The sequence below is a fragment of the Lactuca virosa genome, chromosome 7 (assembly GCF_052849685.1).
Source record: "Lactuca virosa cultivar CGN04683 chromosome 7, Lactuca_virosa_CGN04683_v6, whole genome shotgun sequence".
Classification (NCBI taxonomy): domain Eukaryota; kingdom Viridiplantae; phylum Streptophyta; class Magnoliopsida; order Asterales; family Asteraceae; genus Lactuca; species Lactuca virosa.
Window position 1 is genome coordinate 150,123,002 of NC_136432.1, and position 12,397 is coordinate 150,135,398.

Below are 12,397 nucleotides of genomic sequence, written 5' to 3' on the forward strand. Positions count from 1 at the left end.
ATGATTTGAATTATCTTGTTCTGATGAGGTTCTTAGATTAATAGAAAAGTTGTGTGAAATAGTTGTTTTCAATTCATTTTAATCTAAGAGTTGATTCCAAAGTGTGTTTTTGTAACTTGTCCTCAAGTTATATGAAAAGTCACATTTAAGAATCATAAAACTCATAAAAGTTGGCAAAGGTTACAAAATGAAGAGTCTAGTTCTAATTAAATGGTTTTATGACTCCATAACTTGTCCTTAAGTTATGGAGGTTCAAGAGTCTCTTCATTAAATTAAAAAAAAAAGTGTAACCTTAATTAGTTTAAAGTCTTCCATAACTTGTCCTCAAGTTATGGAACTTGAAGAATTTTTATTTTTATTTATTTATTTTTTTAATTAAAACTACTTTAAACTCATAAGTTATGGAATTAATTAGTTTTGAGTACTTTCAAAACTTGCCCTCAAGTTTTTGAATTTGAAAAGTTTTCACTTATGAATACTTTAATTCCAAGTTAGCCCTTAGAATTTTAAAGTTAAAATTCAACCCTTATACTTTATAATATTATAAGTTAATAATATTTATATATATGTATAAGAGTAAAGTCAGTCTTACCGTTAGTAGGCCTCATTCACGAAGCCGGTCTATAAGGGGGGTATAAGGTTACTGCCTATAAAATTGCATTTTAATGGGTGTCCACTCTCACCCACCGCTTCCTTGACTAGTGGAGGGTCGTTAGCCGAACGGGTAGGACAAGGACTATAATTCTCCTTTCATTAAAAGTATTAATGATAAATACTAAGTAACTAAACTCTTATTAATACCCAATCTTAGTTACTTAGGAAAATGTGAATTTGGTGCTAACCCATGAAATTACACTTTGCACTTTGCTTAAGTCGTTAGTGGAGCGTGTGTGGTTAACCGGCACACTAACCTGGACTTAACAAGGTAGGCAAAGGGTAAGTTAATATTTATCATAGTATCAGTGGAGCGTGTGTGGTTAACCGGCACACTGATTAAGGGGTAAATATTAAGGGTACCAAGTATATTTGCATGGTTATTCACACCTTGTTTTGTGATCCTCGGCATCCCAGTCACAAAACCTGAAGGGCACACTCGAGATTGAAACATGCCTTTGAACAGTTCAATGAATCTCAAAGATCTAGGACTTTCAAATCCAATTAAAACTTAATGAATTATTTCGTTTTTCATGGTGGAAATTGGTGAATCGTCATTCACCTACCTTCAAATATTTTATAGCTTGGATTACGACATCCCTCTTCTAAGTTATAAAATAGTTTGTTGGGTCCTAGCCTTAATATTTCATATTGGGTGTCATATTAAGGACTTTAAATCAACTATCTTGAATATCTCCCAAAAAGATGTCTGGTCTAGACATTTATGATCTTCCCAAATCTCTTGAAACAAGCTTTCCTAAATGAAGATGATGTCCCAAGGATATCATACTTCTTTCACCTCCTCCAATTATTCTCCCTAACCCACAAGTTCCTAAAAAGTTTAAGGTCACTCAATCCCTATTGGCAAGGCAAGGTCTAGGTGTGATCACATCTTGGAGATGTAGTCACATATTGACAAGCCGGGAGAGTTGGGTGTCAAAGTCTTGAGAAAGTTGGTGGCTCAACTACATTCTAAGTCACATAGTGAGTTCTTTTGGGAATCCTATGAAACAGACTAAGACAAGACCCTTAATGATCTTATCTATTTGCTAAGATCAACTTCCTAAAACGCTATGGACATTGACAATGATGACATTGGATATCCAGTAAAGCTCTCTCTTCCCAATGGAAAGGGATCGGCCATAGTCAACTCGGTTGACCCAATGGTAAAGAGAGAGGTGAAGTCTGAGATAGTCCCATTATCAAGGGTCCATAGGTAACTATTGCCAAAGGAAGGGGCATTGGTTACGAAGCTGCCAAATTTACCTAAGGATGTTAAAGTCAATAAGTTTGGCTTTACTTCAGGTAAAGTCCATTGTCTAACTCTATTAAGTACATGCTGATTCTGATCGCGAAGATGGATTTCAATCGCATGGTTCGGTGATCAGAATTTTGAGCTATTACTTAAGAGTTATGATATTTATATTGCTTAGGAATAGATAACAACAAGGTTTTCATATGGATTGTAAGGATAAGTTTTTCCGCAAAGTTTTAAAATAAAAGAAAAAGGTTTTGATTTTATTTATTTTAAGTATCCTTACAATGGCATTTGTGAAAAGTTGTTGCTTATAAGATTCCATTGATAGCAATATTGGAAAAATGGATTTGATTCTTTCGGTTGTGGTAGTGTCTAATATTACCAAATAAGGAAAGATTCTCATCACCCAAGGTTCAATTGGACCGAAACTTGGAATCATGCAAGTTGTATAGTATGATGAATGAGAACTTTCAGCTTGGAAAATTAAGACTAATTCCTTATGTGAATAAGGAAAGGACTAAGGGACCGAGTACACATTCTTGTGCACTGGTCAAGTCCACCACAAAAGATCAAGAAGACTATTCGTCATGATTTACTTAAGTTCAGTAAATATGGTTATACTTATAAGTTTAAGTATAAGTCTGTAGCATTGGAAAAGTTTCAATGTGAGACAGAACGAATAAGAAGAATCAAAGTATGGCAGAAAGATAAAAGTTTCTCAAATCTGAAAAAATGGGAGAGTACTTTAGTATCATGTTTATGATCATCTTAATGATTAAGATACCATATCATAATTGGTCCTCTAAAGTCATCTTAGTGCATTCTTATGACTAAGAAGAGGAGTCATGAATTGTTGAAATGGTTAAATCAAAAAGATGAGTCATACTTCGTTCCAAAACAATTCTTAGAGTCATACTCAAGATCGTAACTTGAGTGACATATCTTAAAGAGGCTTTGTTAACACTAGTCAAATGTAAGAGTAAAAGGTTATCTACTCTTGTACATTTGAAATTGGTAAGTTGTTATGTTTTCGATAAAACAGAGACCAACTTAGGCCAATTGTGTAAAGTGTTAGTCTTGATAAAGAATCCGCTCTATCTCTTGAATATTTGACAAGGGAGTCTTATATGTCAAGAGGACAGTGGGAGTCTTAAAGCTCTTGAAAGTTTCAAGACTTAATCAAGAATAAAACCTAAATTCTTTCACTAGCACACGACTTGAGGTTTATAACCTATCGTGTTGAAATTTTTGTGCCTATTCAAGTTGGCTTTGCATAAGAGTTCTGAGAGCTCTCAATTGGTTGCACAACTACTTGGAAGCAATGGCAGGCACCTGAGCTGCCAAATGGCAAGAATTTAAGATTGCACAAGTTTAATCAATATGAGTTTGGATTTGTCACTAACCTTGTCTTGTGATTATGGTTTTGACAAATTCACATGGATAAGAACACATACACTATTAAATCTAAGTGTCATAAGGTTTCTCTCCGATTCATGAAAATGATGGTGAGGAAACACTTTCACTAAGTAGATTTTAGCTAGATAGCAATTCTGATATTTGCATTCTCAAAGTCGTTAGTGGAGCGTGTGTGGTTTACCGGCACACTAACATGGACTTGTGAGAAGTGGCAAAGGTCTAAACAATTGAGACTATGATTACGGCATCCCTTTTCATAGTTCTAAAATTGTTTAGACACACATGTGAGCTATCTAAGAGAGGTGTACGATTTTGATAAAGTTTTATCAAAACAATCTAGTATCAGAAATCTGAACTTTGGTAAGAAAGTCAGCTGATTTCTGAGTACATGTCAAAGCTAGTGGGAGCATAAGTGTTATGCTAATAATCATCATGTTAGTGGGAGCATGATAATTATGACAAAGGCTGCAAGTTAGCAATGTTAATTATAGAAAACAAAAGTTTCAATTCGTGAGGTTGCAGGGGTTGAAAAAGTTGTTTTGCTATAATTAAGGGAGAGGAAATTATACTTCATTTCAATTCGAAAAGCTTAGATTGAGATCTTAATCGTATTTAATCAAGGATATATATATGAATTTCATGTTGGAATGGCTCAACATAAGGAAATTCTATATATGGGTCCATTATTTGCGTTCTAAAATTCGATTATGATTACGGCATCCCTTTTCATAATCTGAATTTTGAGAACTTGGCAAATTGAAATGGAAATATTATAGCAAAAGACTGGTTTAGTCTTTATGTGAGACATCATGAATCGTGTCCCATATGCTTCGGATATAGGATCGATTACATGTGCTATATTCATCCTTTCTAAAATTTTCCAAATGTCTGGGGCATTATGAAGGGAAAAGGTCTAGAATTGGATACGACTAAAATGATTAAGCAATTATCGAGGACAATCTAAGGTTTACCAAAGATTGGTTGCTCAAGGACAGTTGGAAGTATAATGTTAATTCTGGAAGGACCATATTGACATAATCTGTAAGGAGGCAACTCTTGTTCAGAAGGGATAGTCAAAATGGAATATGGAAATGGTTCAAAGTTAGAAATTATTCAATCTGTGTAAGATTAGGAAACTTAATGAAAGAAGGATGTTTCCAAGGAGCTGATCTCCTTTGGAATGCTCTGTAATGATTTTTGTCAAGTCTTTCTGACTTTGTACATAATCATTAAGAGGATCAATGCATATAAGTTTAGAATCTAACAGATTTCAGTAAATGGCATGAATTTGGAATTCTTGCATTTGCAGTAAGGATTTGGGACTGTGAAAAGAGGATCATTGGAGTGATGTTCAATTGATCTATTTTACAAAGTAAAGATCATAGACAAACATACTATGCATACTTGGTGTATGGCATGACTAGTGTTTACAAAACATAGTGTACATGCTTGGAGCATGGGACAACTATTGTTTTAAATTCAAGTATAAATTTGATAAAACCGAAACAATGAATAATGAGTAATCAGTATGGTAATAAATAAAAGTGTTTATTTATATTCATAGAGTTTGATACCATATTTGATTCATTTATTCTTGTGTTTCACTTTGCATGTTTTGACTTCCAGAATAACTAAGTCGCTCTTCCTGAATGATTAAGTTATTCAAACCATCCACAGTCGGTCATATGTTGGAAGTAGATATGAATCAAGACTGTCATGGGTTGGTTTGTAGAGGTCCAAGTTGGTGGACAAACTGGTGCTACAACACTCATGAGTGCTCATAAGTTCTGAGTATTGGATTCAACCCGCGCTCATTTGAATCACTTCATGGATTTTATCACGAGTGATCATGAGACGATAATATCTTATATTCTTCAAAACTAGAGATATGAGTTGTTACTATGAGTTGGTTATACATTGATTGCACGAAAACGCATTGGTAACTCGATGTTATAAAACGTGCCTTTGTGTATGATTCAACAAGTAGTAGAACAAGCCATATGAGTCGAAGTTTATCCATTCCTTTTACCTTCGGGATAAAAGCGATATCTGTGGGCCCCTCGATGATTTAAAGATGATACATGTGAGTGCTTGGCCAAGCCAGGACTGATTTGATTTGTTCAATCAGTCAGTCATCATGAATCGGAAATCGGGAAACAACAAATGGACAGAGAGAATGATTGATAATCCATGTCTCAGTCCATATGATATCTAGAATGGAGGAATATATGATCCCTTATCTAATGGACAAGTCATTGACAAAGGTCAGAGTTCATCGACAAGGTCAGAGTTCGACAGAAGCTTTTGAGAGCTACGATTGCTGATCAGTTCCTGAAGTCATACGCAATAATAGTTTTAGACTTATCCAAGTGGGAGACTGTTGGATTAAAGTCTAAGTCCATAACTATAATTGGTAAGACTTGACCCGACCCGGCATGGTCCATTTGGGTTGCATGGCATCATGCATTTGGATAGACTATAATGAGAGAAATAACACTTAAGGTTGGTTAATATATTATAAGTTCTAATATATTAATAAGGTTATTTAATTAGTATTGATCAAGAATTAATTTGGAATTAATTAAGTGATCAAAAGGAGACTAATTAAATATATGGGTTGATTGTGTAAATCATTCATTCTTATATATGTGGGCTTGTGATCCAAGATTCCTTATGTTGGACTAAGTCCATGGGGTGACCCATGGATACTCCATGGAGGTTAAAATCCATGGAGCATAAGGAATGGGTAAAGTTATGAGTTACATGGTGTAACCCTAATAGCCACCATATAAAAGAATCCCATGGCTCAAGAAATTGTGCACTAATGTGTGAGTGTGAGGGCTAGACGATTTCAAGGAGTGTTCAAGTTTCTCTCAAGTTATTCCAAGTGTATTTGGTGTTGTGTGAACCATTTGAGGTGTCACACTTGGGGCACTAGGCACTCAAGCTTCATGAAGACATTCTACATCAAAGAGGTATGTATTCTACCTTGTTATATTTATTATTTTGTATGCTAGATTAGGATAATACCTTGGATGTTCATAATTGTATGTATAATAGAGAAAACATAGATCCAAGGTATTTAGGGTTGCATGTACACTTAGGAGTGTTAGAATGCTCATAACCCAACAATAACAAGTATAAGGAAGTAATACTTACGATTTAAAGGCTAATAGAGTTGAGTTTGGACCAAAACACTAGTGTGTGTTCTTGGTGTTCTTGGTGTTCTTGAAGATCAAACCCAAAAGATGAAGTTAATGGATGAAATCGAAGGGTGTTACTAGTTAAAGCTTTGTAACAACAAATCAAATGGAAAGAATTCTTACAATTTTGAAGATCAAAGTGAAGAACTCGATGATACTTGAGAGAGAATGGATATTTCTAGCTTTAAAAAGGAAAGAATGATCCAAATGATCATGAAATATACATGTAGGATGGGGTTTTCGGTCACCTTGACCGAATACTCTAACGTCTTGACTGAAAACTCCTTTTTCAGGAGGTTTTCGGTTTGCTCCATGACTAGAATTTCAACCAATTCATCCTAACAATGATTCCTTTGATGTACTAAGTTTAGAATACTCGAATAGACTCCAAATAGGGCTAAAAGTTAACAAACAAGACTAACTCTGATAAATTTGAATGTTTATACGAGCTAGAAATTTCGGATTGTCACATCATCTCCCCGTTAGAGATAATTTTGTCCCGAAATTAGACTTTAAGCAAATAAGTAGTTACAAATAACTAAATAAAAAGATGAGGATATTTCAGTTTCATCTGATCCTCTCGCTCCCAAGTGAATTCAGGTCCTCGCTTGGCGTTCCAGCGAACCTTCACTATCGGGATACGGCTTTGTTTCATTTGCTTGACCTCCCGGTCCATGATCTCTACAGGTTCTTCCACGAAGTTGAGGCTCTCGTTGATCTCGATCTCGTCGAGTGGGATTACAAGAGTCTCATCGGACAGACACTTTTTCAAGTTCAAAACGTGGAAAGTAGAATGTACGTTACTGAGTTCACGAGGTAAGTTAAGTTTGTAAGCTATTGGGCCGATTCTAGCGAGAATCTCGAAAGGCCCTATGTATGTTGGATTTATCTTTCAACGCTTTCCGAAGCGTATCAAGCCTTTCCAGGGTGAGACCTTCAATAGAACACGATCGCCCACCTGGAATTCCAACGGTTTCCTTCGTTTATCTGCGTAGCTTTTCTGTCGGTCTCTAGAGGCTTTCAATCGTTCACGAATCTGAACGATCTTCTCTGTCGTTTCCCGAATGATTTCCGGACCTGTGAGAGTACTTTCAGCAACTCGTCCTTTAGCTAACTGTGTGTCACCCACTTCAGCCCAGCATAGAGGGGATCTGCACTATCGGCCATAGAGGGCTTCAAATGGAGCCGCCTTTATGCTTGTGTGATAACTATTATTGTATGAGAATTCGACAAGGGGTAAATGAGTATCCCATGCCTTTCCAAAGTCAATCACGTAGGCTCGCAACATATCTTCCAATGTTTGAATAGTCCTCTCACTTTATCCGTCGGTTTATGGATGATAGGCTGTACTCATGTGCAGCCTAGTTCCTAGGGAACTTTGTAGCGACTGCCAGAACCTCGAAGTGAATCTACTATCTCTGTACGAGATAATGGATATGGGAACACCGTGCAGTCGTACAATCTCCCATATGTAGGTTCTTGTAAGCTTCTCCATCTTGTATGTTTCTTTGATAGGCAGGAAGTGTGCGGACTTGGTCAATCTGTCGACGATGACCCATATGGTCCCACTCGTTGTCTTGGGCAACTTGGTTATAAAATCCATAGTAATCCGCTCCCATTTCCACTCAGGTATCTCCGGTTGTTGTAAAAGACCGGAGGGTTTTTGTTATTCGACCTTGACCTTTGCGCAAGTAAGGCACTTACTCATGAAGGTAGCAATCTCTGCTTTAATGTTACGCCACCAATATAGCTTTTTAAGATCCAGATACATCTTATCTGAACCTGGGTGGACGAAATAACGAGTGTTGTGCGCCTCGGTCATGAGCAAGTCTCTGAAACCACCGTGTTTCGGTGTCCAGACCCGATCCATGAGATAAAAAGCTCTGCCACCCTTGACTTCCAAGTTCTTATCCATCCCTCTCAGGGATTCACTCGCCACATTTTCAGGTTTCAAAGCGTCGAGCTGAGCCTCCTTAATTTGTGTGGACAAGTGTGAATGGATAGTCATGGTCAATGATTTGACTCTACGACCAGAGTATTCTTTCCGACTTAGGGCGTCAGCTACAACGTTGGCTTTACCCGGATGATAACAAATTTCGCATTCGTAATCACTAAGTAGCTCGACCCACCGTCGTTGTCTCATGTTGAGCTCCTTCTGGTCGAATATATGTTGTAGGCTTTTGTGGTCGGTAAAGATAGTGCTTTTTGTACCATACAGGTAGTGTCTCCAAATCTTCAGAGCAAACACAACCGCTCCTAGCTCAAGATCGTGTGTGGTGTAGTTGACCTCGTGTGTCTTCAGCTGTCTCGAGGCATAGGCGATGACCTTACCTCGTTGCATCAGAACACAGCCGAGCCCTTGATTTGACGCATCGCAATAGACAACAAAGTCTTCTATCCCTTCGGGGAGGGATAGTATTGGTGCGGTGCACAAGGCTCGCTTGAGCGTTTGGAACGCTCTCTCCTTCTTCTCTTCCCAATCAAAGGCCATGCCCTTCTGGGTCAGTGTTGTAAGAGGTTTCGCAATTCGGGAGAAGTTCTGAATGAACCTGCGATACTAGCCAGCGAGGCCTATAAATTGACGAATTTCGGTAGGCGTCTTTAGTGCTGACCAGCTCTCAATGGCCTTGATTTTGGAAGGGTCCACGTGTATTCCCTCTTCGCTAACCACGTGCCCTAAGAATTCGACGCTTCGGATCCAAAATTCGCATTTCGAGAACTTCGCATAGAGCTTCTCCGAACGCAGCGTTTCTAAGAGTAGTCGCAGATGTTGACTATGCTCCTCCTTACTACGAGAGTAGATAAGTATGTCATCGATGAAGATAATGACGAACTGATCCATGTAAGGACGACACACCCTATTCATTAAATCCATGAATACCGCGGGTGCGTTGGTTAATCCGAACGACATCACTACGAATTCGTAGTGCCCATAACGAGTTCGGAAGGCTGTTTTCGAGACATCCTTGATGGATTAATGTCTAAGTCCATAACTATATTTTCTATGTACTTGACCCGAGCCGGCATGGTCCATTTGGGTTGCACTTCACCGACACAATTTATATGGATAGTCTTTTGAGAATAGTATATTTATGATTTATATTAATATATTATAAGTTCTAATATATTAATATATAATCATATTATTTAATTAGTATTGATCAAGAATTAATTTATAATTAATTAAGCGATCAAAAGGAACTAATTAAATATGGACTCTTAGATATATATATGTGTAGTGGGCCAAGTTCATTTAGGTTGGGCTAAGTCTTCATGGATAGTCCATGGAGATTTAACCCATGGATCCTAGGAAATGAAAGGTCATGGGTATTAGGGTTTAACCCTAATCCTCCACACTATATAAAGGGTCTTATGGTTCATGAAATTAGGCTAGTGGCTAGTATGGATACACTAAAGAGGGCAATAACCGATTTCATAGTGTGACCCAAGTATCCATATTCTCTAAAGGCTTTCCAAGGTGTTTTGGTGATTTGTGATTCCACTTGAGGCTTCCACACTATTGGGGCTAAGCTCTTAAAGCTTGAAGACATCAAGCTACATCAAAAGGTATGTCATCTAACTAGAACTTTGTAGTATAGGTGCTTCTTAATATGCTAGTTAGGATGAAACCTTGGAATATTTAATATTTGCATGTATAATAGAGAAAACATAGATCCAAGGTTTATAGGGTTGCATGTACACCATAGGAGTGTTAGAATGCTGAAAACCTAACAGTGGTATCAGAGCCATGGGTTGTTTTTTGTTATATTGATGCAAATGTATTTTTTTTCAAGTTGAAGGAAAAAAAAAAGAAAAAAAAAACATGAAGTTTGTCAAATTTTATGATAATTACTTGATTTTATGAAAAACTAATTATTTATAAAATTTGAGTCACTTTACTACAAGAGTTGAATTAGGTCAATTTATTAAAAGATAGAATGATATGATTATTTTATTTTATTTGTTTTAAAAGTTTGATCTAAATGGTTTTAAGGAGTTACAAATTTTGTTATAAAATTTTGGAACTCAAAAGTTTTTTTGAAGTTATGATCTTAAGAGTTTTGAAACTTCCATAAGTTATGGATGTGAAATGTCTCATTTATTAACTCTTTAGGTTATGAATTCCAAGAGTCTTCAAAGGATAATTGTCAAAGATTCGAGATTTGTATTAGTTTATATGATTATCTAATTTCTTGAAAATTGTTGATGTGAATTATCTTTACTTATGAGTTTAATCTAGATCATAGAAAAATTATTTGATTATTGTGTTAATTGGAATATTTTATCTTAATGGTTTTTATGAACTCCATAACTTGTCCTCAAGTTATGGAAAGTGAAGAGTTTTTCTTTTTAAAGTGTCATTAAGTCTCATAGGTTATGAAAATAGAAGAGTCACTATTTTTAATGTTATCATTAAATAATTTAATGTCTTCCATAACTTGTCCTCAAGTTATGGAACTTGAATTTTTTTTTCATTAAACCTTAATTAAACTCATAAGTTATGAAATGAAAAGTTTTGAATAGTTTCAAAACTTGCCCTCAAGTTTTGGAATTTGTAAAGTTTTCACTTATGAATATTTTAATTCCAAGTTAAGCCCTTATAATTTTAAAAGTTAAAATTCAACCCTTATACTTTATAATATTATAAGTTAATAATATTTATATATATGTATAAGAGTAAAGTCGTCTTACCATTAGTAGGCCTCATTCACGAAGCCGGTTTATAAGGGGGGTATAAGGTCATTGCCTATAAAATGGCAGTTTAATGGGTGTCCACTCTCACCCACCGCTTCCTTGACCGGTGGAGGGTCGTTAGCCGAACAGGTAGGACAAGGACTATAATTCTCCCTTCATTATAAGTAAAATGATAAATACTAAGTAACTAAACACTTATAAATTCCCAATCTTAGTTACTTAGGAAAATGTGAATAAGGTGCTAATCCATGAAATTACACTTTGCACTTTGTTTAAGCTGTTAGTGGAGCGTGTGTGGTTAACCGGCACACTAACTTGGACTTAACAAGGTAGGCAAAGGGTAACTTAATGTTTATCATAGTATCGTTGGAGCGTGTGTGGTTAACAGGAACATCGATTGAGGGGTAAATATTAAGGGTACCAAGTATATTTTCATGGTTACTTCACACCTTGTTTTGTGATCCTCGGCATCCCAGTCACAAAACCTGAAGGGCACACTCGAGATTGAAACATGTCATTGAAAAGTTCAATGAATCTTAAAAGAATCTAGGAGTTTCAAAACCAATTAAAACCTAATAATACATTTCGTTTATCTTGGTGGAAATTGGTGAATCGTCATTCACCTACCTTCAAATATTTTATAGCTTGGATTACGGCATCCCTCTTCCAAGTTATAAAATAGTTTGTTGGGTCCTAGCCTTAATATATCATATTGGGTGTTATATTAAGGACTTAAATCAACTTTACGTGAATTTCTCCCATTGTTGATGTCTGGTTTAGACAACAATGATCTTCCCAAACGAAGCTTTCCAACTCCCGAGTTTGGCTCATGGAAGTCATACTTCTCTTCCTCCACCTCCTCCAATTATTCTCCCTAACCCACAAGTTCAAGGTCACTCAAGCCCTAATGGCAAGCAAGGTCTATGTGTGATCACATCTTAGAGATGAAGTCACATATTGACAAGCCGGGAGAGTTGGGTGTCAAAGTCTTGACAAGTTGGATGTTCAATCACTTTCTAAGTCACATAGTGAGTTCCTTTGGGATTACTATGAAACAGACTATGACATGAACCTTAATGATCATATTTATTTGCTTGGTGCTGCTGAATCAGCAATGATTTGGAACGATAGTAAAGCAAATTTGATTAGAAGATCAACTTCCCAAAAACTT